At 40.3% G+C, this 14,812-nt stretch overlaps 1 long non-coding RNA gene across 1 annotated transcript; it reads right to left on the bottom strand.

Moving 5' to 3' along the window:
• Nucleotides 1-11,035: 11,035 nt before the first annotated feature.
• LOC136501526 (uncharacterized) lies at nt 11,036-11,802 on the bottom strand. The gene is made up of 2 exons (XR_010770304.1): nt 11,546-11,802; nt 11,036-11,355 (listed from the first exon to the last, which is right to left on the bottom strand). It is a non-coding gene; the product is annotated as an uncharacterized lncRNA (long non-coding RNA).
• Between the last annotated feature and the right edge of the window lie 3,010 nt (nt 11,803-14,812).

Genomic DNA, 14,812 nt, shown 5'->3' with positions numbered 1-14,812 from the left:
CATAAAGAAGATGCTTCCGAAGCCAAATGAATTGCCCACCACTACGTACGAAGCAAAAAAGGTTGTCTGCCCTTTGGGATTAAAAATCCAGAAGATACATGCATGTCCTAATGACTGCATCCTCTACCATGGCAATGAATATGAGAATTTGGATGAATGCCCGGTATGTAAAGCATCGCGGTATAAGATCAGGCGTGATGATCCTGGTGACGTCGAGGGTGAACAACGTCCTAGAAAGAAAATCCCTGCCAAGGTTATGTGGTATGCTCCTATAATACCACGCTTAAAACGTTTGTTCAGAAATAAAGACCATGCAAAGTTGTTGCGGTGGTATAAAGAAGACCGTAAGGTAGACAATATGCTGAGACACCCAGCTGATGGGTCCCAGTGGAGAGCGATAGACAGGGAATTTCCAGAGTTTGCAAATGAGGCTAGAAACTTAAGGTTCGCCTTAAGTACAGATGGTATGAATCCTTTTGGAGAGCAGAGCACTAGTCATAGCACTTGGCCAGTTACTCTATGTATCTACAACCTTCCTCCATGGTTATGCATGAAGCGGAAGTTTATTATGATGCCGATCCTCATCCAAGGTCCAAGGCAACCTGGCAACGATATTGATGTCTATTTGAAGCCATTAGTTGAAGAACTTCTAGTTTTATGGAACAAACCAGGTGTACGTGTCTAGAATGAGTACAAACAAGATCACTTTGACCTACGAGCAATGTTGTTCGTAACCATCAATGATTGGCCTGCTTTAAGTAATCTTTCAGGTCAGACAAACAAAGGATATAATGCATGCGCACATTGTTTTGATGACCTTGACAGTATATATTTGAAAAGATGTCAAAAGGTCGTGTACCTTGGCCATCATCGATTCCTTCCGTTGAATCACCAAGTAAGAAAGAAAGGGAAGCATTTTAAAGGTAAGCCAGACCATCGGAAGAAGCCTCATAACTGAACCGGGGAAGATGTACTCGCAATGGTCAAGGATGTGAAAGTAGTATTTAGAAAGGGACAAGGCAGTGAATCTGTTCCCAAAGATGCTAAGGGACACGCACCCATGTGGAAGAAGAAGTCCATCTTTTGGGAGCTACCCTATTGGTAAGTCCTAGAGGTCCACAACACAATCGACGTGATGCACCTAACAAAGAATCTTTGTGTGAACCTGTTAGGATTCATGGGTGTGTACGGGAAGCCAAAGGATTCACTTGAAGCACGCCAGGACTTGTAGGGCATGAAAGAATGAGACAACCTTCATCCAGAGAAGACAGATGATGGACATCATTACTTAAGTCCTGCTAGCTACACGCTTAGCAAAGAAGAGAGGGACAGTATGTTCGAATGTCTAAGCAGCATCAAGGTCCCATCGGGATTCTCCTCCAATATAAAGGGTATAATAAATGTGCCAGATAAGAAATTCCTAAACTTAAAGTCCCACGATTGCCACGTGCTTATGACGCAATTGCTTCCAGTTGCTTTAAGAGGAATTCTACCTCCACATGTACGTCTAGCCACCATGAAGCTATGTGCATTCCTCAATGCAATTTCTCAGAAGGCAATCAATCCAGTGGAACTAGCTACTCTACAGAATGATGTGGTTCAATGTCTTGTCAGCTTTGAGTTGGTGTTCCCTCCATCCTTCTTTAATATCATGACACACCTCCTAGTTCATTTGGTGAAGGAGATTAGTATTCTTAGACCTATGTTCTTACATAACATGTTCCCCTTCGAGAGGTTTATGGGAGTCTTGAAAAAATATGTGAAAGTCCGTTCTAAGCCTGAAGGAAGCATCACCTAGGGCTATGGAACAGAGGAGGTCATTGAGTTCTGTGTTGACTTTATTCCTGACCTTGCCCCAATTGGCGTTCTCGAATCACGACACGAGGGGAGACTCAGTGGTAAAGGAACTTTAGGGAAGAAAACATATATCGGCATGGAAGACGATTATTTCAATAAAGCACACTACACAATTCTTCAGAACTCGTCATTGGTGCATCCGTACATTGAGATACATAAGGAGTTCTTACGATCTAAGTTTCCAGGGAAGACTGAAGCTTGGATTAGGCATCAGCACATAGAAAGTTTCAGTGGTTGGTTGCGAAAAGAATGTCAAGGCGATGACAATATTGATGAGCAACTGTATTTGTTGGCTAGGCAGCCATCGTGGCATATCCTCACGTACCAAGGGTACGAGATAAATGGGAATACATTTTACATAGTTACCCAAGATAAAAGGAGCACCAATCAAAATAGTGGTGTTCGCATAGATGGCACAGATCCAAATGGGAATATACAAACATATTATGGCCGCATAGAAGAGATATGGGAACTAGACTACGCACCTAATTTTAAAGTCCCTTTGTTCCGGAGCCAATGGGTGAAGCTGACCGGAGGAGGGGTAACAGTCGACAAAGAGTATGGAATGACAACAGTGGACCTCAACAATATTGGGTACAAAGAGGAACCATTCGTCCTTGCTGCCGATGTGAGTCAGGTGTTCTATGTGAAAGACATGTCTACAAAATCAAAGAGAGAAAAAAAACGAAGACATCCACTCAATGATCAATGAGACAAAGCGCCACATAATTCTTTCTGGGAAAATAAATATAGTGGGAATTGAAGACAAGTCAGACATGTCAGAAGATTATGAAAGAAATATCCAAATTCCACCCTTCATAGTGAAGAAAGATCCAAGCATCATGTTAAATGATGAAGACACTCCATGGTTATGACAAGATCATAACCAAGTTTCATATGTCAAGAAAAAATTTATTGTTGTGCCCGCCTGATACAACGATGCATGTTTAATATATTATGTTTTAGAGACGGGTATTATGTAATATGTTATGCAAGTTTGACCAAGTCAAATTTGGTCAAATAAAAAAACAATACTTTGACTCTAGTATTATGAACTCTAAATGACTTTAAATTGAAAAGTTTTGAATACCAAGTTTGTTAAACTCAAAAAGATCGACAATTGTTGTTTTGGTCAACTTTCCATTTGAGAAAGTTTGGACGGTTTAAATTTGTGATTTTTAAATTTCGACGCCTACAAACTAGTTTTCGGAACCCTAGATTGTCTCAAATTGAAAAGTTTTGAATACCAAGTTTGTTCATCTCATCAATATCTACAATCCTTATATAGGCCATTTTTTCATTTGAGAAAGCTTGAACAAAATGTAGTTCAAATTTCACAAGTGTGTGACATAGTTTTAGAAAGTCTATATGAGATTCAAGAAGTTGTGACTAGTGTTTGATAAAAATTTCTCAAATGGGAAAATGAGTTATGTAACAATTGTAGATCTTGCTGAGATGATCAAACTTGGTATTTAGAGTTTTTTCATCTGAGGTCATTTAGTGTCTCATTTGAGCAAGTTTGACCAAGTCAAATTTGGTCAAATGAAAAAACAACACTTTGACTCTAGTATTATGAACTCTAAATGACTTCAAATTGAAAAGTTTTGAATACCAAGTTTGTTAAACTCAAAAATATCTACAATTGTTGTTTTGGTCAACGTTCCATTTGAGAAAGTTTGGATGGTTCAAATTTGTGATTTTTAAATTTCAACACCTACAAACTAGTTTTCGGAACCCTAGATTGTCTCAAATTGAAAAGTTTTGAATACCAAGTTTGTTCATCTCATCAATATCTACAATCCGTATATAGGCCATTTTTTCATTTGAGAAAGCTTGAACAAAATGTAGTTCAAATTTCACAAGTGTGTGACATAGTTTTAGAAAGTCTATATGAGATTCAAGAAGTTGTGACTAGTGTTTGATAAAAAATTCTCAAATGGGAAAATGAGCTATGTAATAATTGTAGATCTTGCAGAGATGATCAAACTTGGTATTCAGAGTTTTTTCATCTGAGGTCATTTAGTGTCTCATTTGAGCAAGTTTGACCAAGTCAAATTTGGTCAAATGAAAAACAACACTTTGACTCTAGTATTATGAACTCTAAATGACTTCAAATTGAAAACTTTTGAATACCAAGTTTGTTAAACTCAAAAAGATCTACAATTGTTGTTTTGGTCAACTTTCCATTTGAGAAAGTTTGGATGGTTCAAATTTGTGATTTTTAAATTTTGACACCTACAGACTAGTTTTCGGAACCCTAGATTGTCTCAAATTGAAAAGTTTTGAATACCAAGTTTGTTCATCTCATCAATATCTACAATCCTTATATAGGCCATGTTTTCATTTGAAAAAGTTGTAGAACAAAAAATACTACATTTTCTTTATTTTTATAGGTTCAACAAAAATTTCCTGTCAATTTTGGTAAAAAACCGAGAAAAAATTGAAACATTGACGTTGCAATAATGTGATAATAAATTTCCTATCGAATAATATTAGTTTTATTAATTTTAAGTTACAAATATATTTTTGCATTAACAAAATACTTAGTATTAGTAACATTTATATTCTATATTCATAAAACAAATTAAAAACTTTAGGTTACAAAATTTTCCTATTTACAATAAATAATTAGTTAATCAATAGTATTTTTTAAAATAAATATTGCAAAGTATTGAAGTTGCTATGGAATTAATTGATTAACCTAGTATTAAACAAAATCAAAATCCCAGGCCTTTCCAATTACGCTGGCGGGTTGCCAAAATTTTCAGGCCTTCAGTCCCGGTCCAGGCCAAGAACCGGGACTAAAGGGTGGGCGGCAATTTCGGTGCCCACCCAAAAATACTTTTAGAACCGGCTGGTAACATCAACCGGGACTAAAAAGCCTTTAGTCCCGGCTTATAAGGCGAGCCGGGACTAAAGGGTTGGACCTTTAGTCCCGGTTAGTCTTACCAGCCGGGACTAAAGGGTCCTAGCCTATATATATCGAACGGTTTCATCTTCTACTTTTCGATCTACACGTCGATCATTGCCGCCGCCACCGCCATCTTCGATCTCGCCTCCGTCGCCCAGCCCCGCCCGGCCGTACGTCGAGCTCGTCTCTGCCGCGCCGCCGTCGTCTTCTACCCCCGCCCGGCTGCACCATCCGCCCGGCCCGCATCGCGCGTCGTCTCTCCGCCGCATCCCGTCTCCGCCGCCCCACCCGAGCCCCCCTCCGTCGCCGACCGCTTCCCGCCCAGCCTCATCATCGAGCCCCGCCGTCTCCGCCGTACGTCGTCCTCGCGCGAGGTGCTCAGCTCGGCCCCGTGGCCGGCCAGCACGCCCTGCCCGGCCCACGCCATCCGCCCCAGCCTGCTAGCTAGCTGCATTCTCTCAGCCATATATATGTTAGATTAAAATGTTAGATTTAATTAGTAGTTTAATGTTAGCTGCCCTCGCCAGTATTAAAATGTTAGATAGTTTTTGATATATATGTTAGATTAAAATGTATTAAAATTTAATTAGTAGTTTATTGTTAGTTTTTTAGTTAGTTTTTTAGATAGTTTTTGATGTATGTTAGATTTAAATGTATTAAAATTTAATTAGTACTTTATTTAGATAGTTTTTTTAGATAGTTTTTTATTATAGTTTTTGATATATGTTAGATTAAAATGTATTATCTATTACTAGTTTATCTAATTTCATGTTAGATTTATTTAATTGGATTTAGTAATTATATATTCTATCTCTATATATATCTAGAGAGAGATTCTATATGTATACATATGTACTTAATTATTTCTATATGTATATATACATGTACTTATTTTCATGTGTTGAGAGAGAGAGAAATTGTATCTAGAGAGACATTCTATGTGTTATCACATGCATATCTAGAGATATAGACATATACACTTATTTCTATGTATTGAGAGAGAGAGAAAATATATTGTATCATTCTATGTGTATATATATACATGTAATTATTTCCATGTTTTTGGATCGAAAGTGTTTTTGATTTGATTCCAAAGCCTATACCTTATTATTGTTTATCCTTATGAAATATTATGTGTTATTATATTTAATTGGATTTAGTAATTCTATATGTGTTATCACATGTACTTATGTTATGTACCATATTAATTCTATCTATGTGTTATCTTGAAGATACAAATGGCTACTCCGGATGATAACTTGAGTGATGACATAATGGCGGATATTATCAACGCCGGCACCAATGTGGATGTAGATGACATGAGTGAGTACTTTGCTGATTATGAGGATATCCTGAATATGCCGGTGGTTGAAGATCAACAAATTGTCGCGCAAGAAAATACTGGCAAGGTATATATTCGATTATCTATCATCTCTTATAGATGCATGCGTACGTATATTTGTTGTTAATCGTTGTGTTTCTACTCATGTAGCTGGTCTCTGGATCTACATCAACCACCGACAAAAGTAGGAAAGTCCGAGGGCCAAAAAAGCCATTAGAGGGCCGTTTCATAATATCAGAATTCAACACCGACACCGGCAAACCATTGGGACCACATGCTCAGACATATGTCAATCAATGTGGGTTCATTGTAAGGGATAGGATCCCAGTTAGTGCTCGTGAATGGAAGCAGAAGATATCTGCTCCTAATGTTAGTTTTGTATCTGATCGTGACAAGAACCTAGCTTGGAGAGATATCACTCAGCATTTCACATTACAAGCAGATGATGCTTTGAAGGAGCTAGTGAGGGATTGGACAATGAAGAAGATGGCAACATTGTTCCAGAGTTGGAAGAAGACATTGTATAAAAAGTTTATCTTGAAGAATGCTACGCCGGATTTCAATGCTAAGGCGTTTGTCAAGTTGGAGTCCCATTGGGATGCCTTCGTAGAATACAAGACATCTCAAGACAGTAAGGAACGTGTGATGAGGAATACCATCATCGCATGGGATCAGGTGGTTATAGGAGTGCTATTCCCAAGTGGCAGAACCTAGAAGCAGAGATTACTGCCAAGGGAATCATACCTGAAACAATAGAGAAGAACTGGCCTCAACGCGCGAAGAATTGGTTCTACGCTCATGGGGGAAGCTTAGACCCAAACACTAGCAAGCTAATTTTTGGCCAAAAAATTGAGAGAGCAACACAGAGACTAGCTCGTGCTAGGGAAGAAGCTGATAGTGGTGTTTTCAAGCCCAACAGAGAGAAGGATGAATTGACATATGCCCTAGAGAATCCCGAACACGGTGGTCAAACAAGAGGCTATAGGGCGGTTCCGTGGCTACACGCATTCCCAGCAGACAAGGATACCTACAGAAGCCGCCAGAGAAAGAAGGATGAGGAGGCAGAACGAATTCGTGCATTGGAGCAATTTGTTGATGAGTCACGACAAGCATTGCTTGAATCACGTGAACGAGAAAAATCTCTTGAGGCAAGAATGCAGGAGGAGATCAAGAGGCAAGTGCAGCTAGCAATGAGTCAAATGCAATCGCAATCAACGCCGGGAGTCACCATTAGCCCCGTTGGTCAGATGAAAAGCAGTTGTGCTTCTACGGAGCTGCCAGTTATTCAAGACGACGCTGGGTTGCGCTTCCCTGTTGATGACATTACCGAGCCTCTAACAACATATGAGCTGCACATTCCAGATGGTAATAATGCATCAATCATGGTGGCTGTCGGGGTTATATCTCCAATAGACCGAACGAAGACACCAAGAATCCATGGGTCAGTTATTCAACCTGGATATGCTAGCGTCTCGGTCGATAGAGTGCTCAAAGGTTACAGCAATGTTCCTCTTGACATTGAAGGCAGTGATGGGGAGAAGACACTAGGAGAAGCAGAGAAGACATTTATTCAATGGCGCAAATGCTTCATCATCATTCCTGGGGCGCCACCGCTTCCCCTACCTCACCCTAGGTACGAATGAAAGTGAATGAAATATTATTTTCCATTAATTTTCTATTGGCTTCAAAAATAATTGACACACAACTTGTTTTTGTAGCAGGGTCTCTCCCCAGCCTAGCCTAATCATTCATTCCCCATCTCATCACAGTGTCGTGGGGGGCGAGACGACTTCATCCCCACGGCGATCGCCAACTCCTACACTGGCCCCATCGCCTCCACAACGATCTCCAACTCCTACACCGGCTCCACCGCCTCCACCACGATCTCCAACGCCTCCACGCTATTCTCCACCAACACCGGCCTCATCGCCTCCATGCCGGTCTCCAACACCGCCCCACCCCCTCCACAACGACGCACTACAAAGACGTCTAAGGTCCCGGCGGCAAAGAAGACCCCGAGAAAAAGAGTTATTTCTCAAGAAATACTTCCTGAAAAGACTGATGAGCAAATAGCAGCTGAAGAAGACAAAAAAGTGAAAGATTTTTTTATAGATATCAACAACAAGAGTCAAGCGAAGCTTAAGGAGAAGTCGTACTTTTACATACCACGAGATGTGCTGAGGCAGAAGGTCGATGCTCACAAGAAAAAGATGATTGAACTTCGTAAGCCTTCGCCACTATCAGACTATGACCGCTCCCTCGTGAAGTCACATGATGCAGATAAGAAAAGGAAAAGAGCATCAGGGAAGGATGTCCCACAGCTCGGACAACAGAAGCAACCAATGCAAAATCTTGTTGTTGCTAATGAATATGGTTCCAACATAGAAGTCTATCGACCAGACAACTATGGAGAAGTGTCGGTTCAAGCCTTTAATGCTTTTTTTAAAGATACTGGTTTAACCTTAGATCAATTGACGGGCAAAGCTCCAATCCAGAACCTGGAAGTTGATACCTGGAAGACTTATAAATATGGCAAAAGTCTGTACAACCCTATGGCTCTGAATGAATTGGGTACGCAAATGTACTTGCTCAACAAGTGGTACATGCAGGCGTGTGGCAGGGGTGAGCAGTGGATCTTTGTCAGATTTAGAGACCATCATTACTTCCGTGGCGATGACATCTTACATATTAGTTTCGAAGAATTGCATCAACTATTTCACTTGGACGCTCTGGACAAATCAATCATTAGCTCCTTTTGTTTGTAAGTGATTCTTACTTTTATTTAATAAACTCACTTCCATGCGTACGTATATATAATTATCCTCACATGTAACTTATATTTATATACAGATTCCAGATGTCAGAGCTCCAAAGAATACAAGATACCAGTGTTGGCTTCATTGATCCTTATATCATATTCAAAACCGATATTATTGTCAAGGACAACTGGGTATCTGAAGCACAGACGAATATCATGAAGTTCTTCGTGAAGCAGCACGACAAGACAATAATACTTTTCCCTTACAACTTTGAGTAAGTGTTAATAATAATGTAGTCTACACATTTTATGTAATATCAATACAACTTATATGCATGTACGTGTGTGTATAAACCAATGCAGGTTTCACTGGATACTCATTGTCATTGAGTTAAACTCAAGTCAGTTAGTAATTTTGGACTCATTAAGAAAAGAGCGAGCACGATACCAAGATATGATAGACATTATCCAGGGGTTATTTCGATCTCTCGCGCACAACTATTATTGAATAGACTTTGCCATAATTTATTAACGATCATACATTATTGGTCGCACAGGGTTTGTAAAGAGTTTATTCGGCAACACCGCAAGGATTACAAGGCACCCCTTAATGTAGTTGAAATACCAGTAAGTAGTACTATATATACTTCCCCACGTGTTTAATTACTATATCGTACTTCAATTTACGTGTGAGATGATGAGAATAATCTTCTTCTCGTACAGTGGTGTTTGCGGTAGGAACCAGGTAATAACTTGTGTGGATACTACGTTTGTGAATTTATCACTGCATACATAAGAAGAACTCCTGAAGATGTCCTCAGAGTACGTATATATTAATTTTTTATTTATTTTTAAATGAATATATATATATATGTATGTATTAATACTTTTCCTTTTATTTCAAATGCAAGACTGAATGGTTGAAACGAAGGGTCACGCAAAAAGACCATCTGAAAGCAGTTCAAGAGTCAATAGCAGGATATCTTCTAGAAAAAGTGCTAAATCCCAACGGCGAGTTCTACTTTGATCTAAGGAACTAATGATGTAAATTAAATGTTTATTGATATCGTTATTTTCGAGAACAAGATTATGAAAGTGTTGTATATATACATATATATCTATAATATATATAGTTTCATACTTTATTCGAATATAATAATGCTCGAGATGAGAATTAGATGTAATTATATGCGTGCGTGTATTTATATTAGCAGCGTATAATACATACATAAAAATATATTATATATTAAACAAATATGTGTAACTGAACTGAAAACAAATTAAACAAAAAAAAAGAAAAAGAAAATGAACCTTTAGTCCCAGTTGTGGTTACCAACCGGGACTAAAGGCTGAACCTTTAGTCCCGGTTGGAGTTACCAACCGGGACTAAAAAGTGCGCCAGGTTTGCTCGGCTGGAGGGCCTTTAGTCCCGGTTGGTAACAGCAACCGGGACTAAAGGTCCCTCTTTAGTCCTGGCTCGATGACCCGGGACTGAAGGTTCCACCTTTAGTCCCGGGATCGTTGTCCCGGCGCGGTAACCAGGACTAAACGCCGTTACCGCCCGGGACAACAAGTCCATTCTGTAGTAGTGGCGTCAGCGCTTCATCTAGTTGCGAGCTTGCTTCTCGCTGTCCTCTTCGCCAACCACTCCGCGTCGTCTCTTCTCTGCTGGCCAAAACATCTGTTCCCTACGAGAAAGGATCCAAAATAGGCGGACTTTGACTACTTAACGACGGTGAGTGGGAGGGAGCCCTAGTGAAAGGTTTTGTGCTCAACACACATGGTCGGCACGGCACAAGGCAGTTGAAGCATAGCCCAAAACCACAAGGTCTGGAGACGCCAACGCCGACGACTCTTGATCTCGGTTCAGCCGCCGTCGCACTGCCCACCCAGCAGATCGACGTGGGTCGGAGGGTGAGCCACCACCGAGGCCAGACGACGATTTGTCTCGATCGGGAGGCAGCGACAGAGAGGTAGCGAGCAGCACGTATGGTACGACCCCGCGAGCGACATATAACCGTTATATACACAGTTGTTGTCGGCTTGACTCTGAATTCCCAAGATTAAACACTGATGAGCACCAGGGTCGTCACAGACAACAGATCCGATCCGACATGCATCTCAGCCAAATCCTGATCATGGCCTCAGGGGCATGCATGGATCAACGTGGTACGTGGACCCAAGCAAGGTACACAGCACAGTAATATTACTTGACGATTATAGTGCCAATACAGATACAGGTCTGCACTACAGTATGGTGCACCACCTGCTGGTCCTTTCTTCCCCACTGCTGCTGCCGGAAATGGAACGAGTAGCTGGCCGTTTCGGATGCGTCGTTTGGGCCTTTGGGTTGTCCTTGCCTTTTGGTTGCTGCTCTCTCTCCTTGGTTTGCTGTTGCTCTTGCTGTTGCTGTTGCTGTTGTTGCTCTTCCTCCTCCTCCTCCTCGACGAACAAGAAGGTTGCAAGCTGGGACTTCTCTGCTAGATCCTACAATAATTATAATGTAACATATATATATATGCATCGATCTCCAGTATATAGTAATCACCAGACCACACCTCCCAAAACGAAAGGCTCCAACTGATAAAAGATTGTAGCTGAATCGAACAATGACAAAAGGAGACGATGTTCTTGGTAGACAAAAGTAAATCGATGTTCTTGGTGTTGTAGTGATTACCATGGCCGCAGGCTTAGCTTGCTTTAGTTTGGAGATGGACGGAGACGACGTCACTGCCTCCAGGTACTAGGTTTGGAACTGCAAAACCATATCTTGTATCTAGTATGAGAGAATAAGGATGCAGAACACAAGTATATATACACACACATGCGCCACGCAAGAGCACACGCATTGTATCAGATATATGGATGGAATGCAGTGTCCTTTTTTTTTATTAAATTCGTGGAAGGATATATGCCTAGCTTGTGTTGACAGCTAGCTCGCTAGATTAGCTTAAGAGTTACAAAAGCTAGAGATGGATGTGGATAGGTATACAACGTAGATGCCTGATGTCGAATTTGGTGGGGTAAAGAAGAATGAATAAAGGACCAAGAATTGAAGTTGGACGGCCGGCATGTCCAAGATATGATTCCTGACGCGTGGATTTTTATTCGACTTCGACTGACCCGAGAGTACCGTGTGACATTGGCGTTGGCGCGTTGCTACCGTAGTAACGCGGTGTACCCATGTATAGACTTTTAGAGTACATCTCCACCAGCTCTTCCTTTTTCATTTTTCATTATATCGGATACTAGCCTAGGAGATATAAATATTAGTTATTGTTTAATACATGTGACTAATAAAGAATTACTTATATTAAATTATATATTTTTTCTTTGTTTGTTTTTTAAACATAATAGACATAGTAGATGCTCGTAGTCTATATCCAGTATCATAAACTTATTAGTGTTTTTTTAAGAGATTGATCTTTACATTTTTTTCAATAATATTCCCATTTTTGCTTTGTATGGCATCTTTGTATACTTTAAATACACAATTAGTTTGAAACCTTACCACTAACTATGATGGCCCTTGTTGCATCATATATCCTACGAAGTCATGAGTCACCTTTGATTCAAATTTTATTTTTTATTGAGTGGTACAAATTCTTTTTATCCTCAAGTTAAGTTAAAACTCTTGTGCTTATTGTATCTTTTATTAACTCTCATTTTTTTAGTTTGTAGAATAAGGGTTTTATGTCGTAGAGTATGTTCTTAAATACTACAATATCATAAGCAATCATTTGAATCATGCACCATGTGGCTTAACATAAGTGATAGAGCTTGATGGAAGATCTTGGATAGGGGTTGTAGTAGTGCTAACCTCAGTATAATTTTAATACTTATGTCTTATAATAAACGACTTCTGACTCTAAAGTAATCTTAAAGGCCAGAAAGATATAGTCACCAGTGATCTCTCATACTTCTCAATGTGATTGAATTTTTCTATTGAGGAATTATATGTGCAGTTATAGTTATAATATCAATACAGACGTTTCAATCATTTTTGTTATAATCTAAAGTAACAACCTAGATAAATTATATGCCATAGTTACTAATATGGTTTTAAACAATTTGTTAGTATCATTAGTATATGAATTGTTAAGGAAATATTTTTTATATAATGAAACATGAAGGACCGAAACGGCTACCAGAAAGGGGTGAATGGCAGCCTCAAATTTCTTTCGAAAACTTGGGCACTGTCCCAAAATCAAACCCCAAAGCCAACCACACGAGAGAGGAGTGATCCATGAGCCAACTAAGTGGGTGGATGTCTATGGTGACACTTGAGAAACAACCGAGCCAAGACCTCGATGGAACGACCCAAAACAAAGAAGACAGCACAGGGCCGGACTGTCCATGGGCCAAGTGCGAACTCTCCGCACGAAGGGGTCTGGACTGTTCGCGGTCTACGCCGGACTGTCCGCCGACCAAAACTTCAAAAACAGAAGATGAGAAACAGCTCTGCCCAAAAACTCTTGCTTCAGCGGCGGACTGTCCGCGGTCAGGGACCGAATTGTCCGCGCCTATGCTGAAATGAAATGGTACAGATAGCCGAACATGGCTGTCCCCGACCCCGAGGGCCGATTGTCCGCGGGTTGACCCCGGACTGTCCGCGGTCCACTGGACAAAGCTCCCCAAAATCGCCAAGAACACAAATTTGCCCGATTTGTGACCAAATCTAAACTAACTGCCACCAAACTTGAACCAAGGAATCACAAGGTAGTAGGTGAGCTACTCCTAAGAGATCATCGCTCAAAGTTTAGTCAATCAACGGGAAATTTGAATCACGCGAAGAACACCACTTTTTCGACTCCAAAAATTGAATCGCCCCGATCTATGAACTCGAGAGGTTTCAATCAAATTCCTTCGGTGGAAAGGTTGCCCTAGTTCATTCCAAATCAATCGGTTCGACTCAAAACGACCCACAACTCAAGAATCGAACAAAAACGTGAGAAGGGGTGGAGAGGAAGAAGCAAGAATGCGAAGAACACAAATGGGAATTGCACAAAGAGATCATACCATGAATCCAGGAGGGCACGAGGAGGTTAGGGCCTCCATTCCTGCAAAAAAATTCTTTGGTTTGATTACACGGATGAAGTAGCTAAAGCATCCGAGGACCTCTTGAGAGAGAGTGTGGCAGAACCACCCAAATTATGTTGGTCCACATACACCTGTCATTGTCTTAAAGACCTCTAACTGCTGCACACGGGAGCCAGATAATCCGGTAGTCTATCAGGTGTCCTCGGGGAAGCCCGAATCATCCACATTTTACAACTCACACAGGATCAACAATGGAGTTACCACAACATTAAAACATTTGATACAAATATTATTCATCAGAGTAAAGCGTAGAAGATTTACAACATAAGTTATAAAACAAGTTCAAGTACCTTTTAAGTAAGAACTTAAGTTCGAAGAGATAATAGAACTATAGAAAGCAACTTAAGTACCTAAGATAGAGGGGCAACCAGATTATGTCGAGCTCACTGACATGATCTTGATTAGCAGCATAAGTTAGAACCTGCAATAGGGTTAACAAACCCTAAGTACTTGAGGGTACTCAACAAGACTTACCCGACTAAAAGAAATGACTCCAAGGGTATTCAGGCTTAAGGGGATACAAGGTAAGTCTGAAGCAAGAATTAAGAGTATCTTTTGCAGAAAGGCTTACTATAGTGGATCCTTATTTTCAAAGTTTTATCTCAACATTAAAGTCATTATATTATCCAACTTGCGCCTGATCTAAATCAATCACTTCTTAAATCATCACAGGTCTTGTTCAAGTAACCATGTTCCATAGTACCATTGTTCCATTGATTAACTCTGATGATGGTGCGAGAATCAAGTCTCCTATTACCATAGAGCAAACGGCGATTCAAACTAATTAAAACCCAGCTGGGGATTTCCATCCACACGACATATGCAGGTCCTGGACCTATAGATA

This window comes from Miscanthus floridulus, chromosome 13, assembly GCF_019320115.1.
Source record: "Miscanthus floridulus cultivar M001 chromosome 13, ASM1932011v1, whole genome shotgun sequence".
NCBI classification, from domain to species: Eukaryota; Viridiplantae; Streptophyta; class Magnoliopsida; order Poales; family Poaceae; genus Miscanthus; species Miscanthus floridulus.
This window is presented reverse-complemented; position numbering and strand designations above follow the sequence as displayed.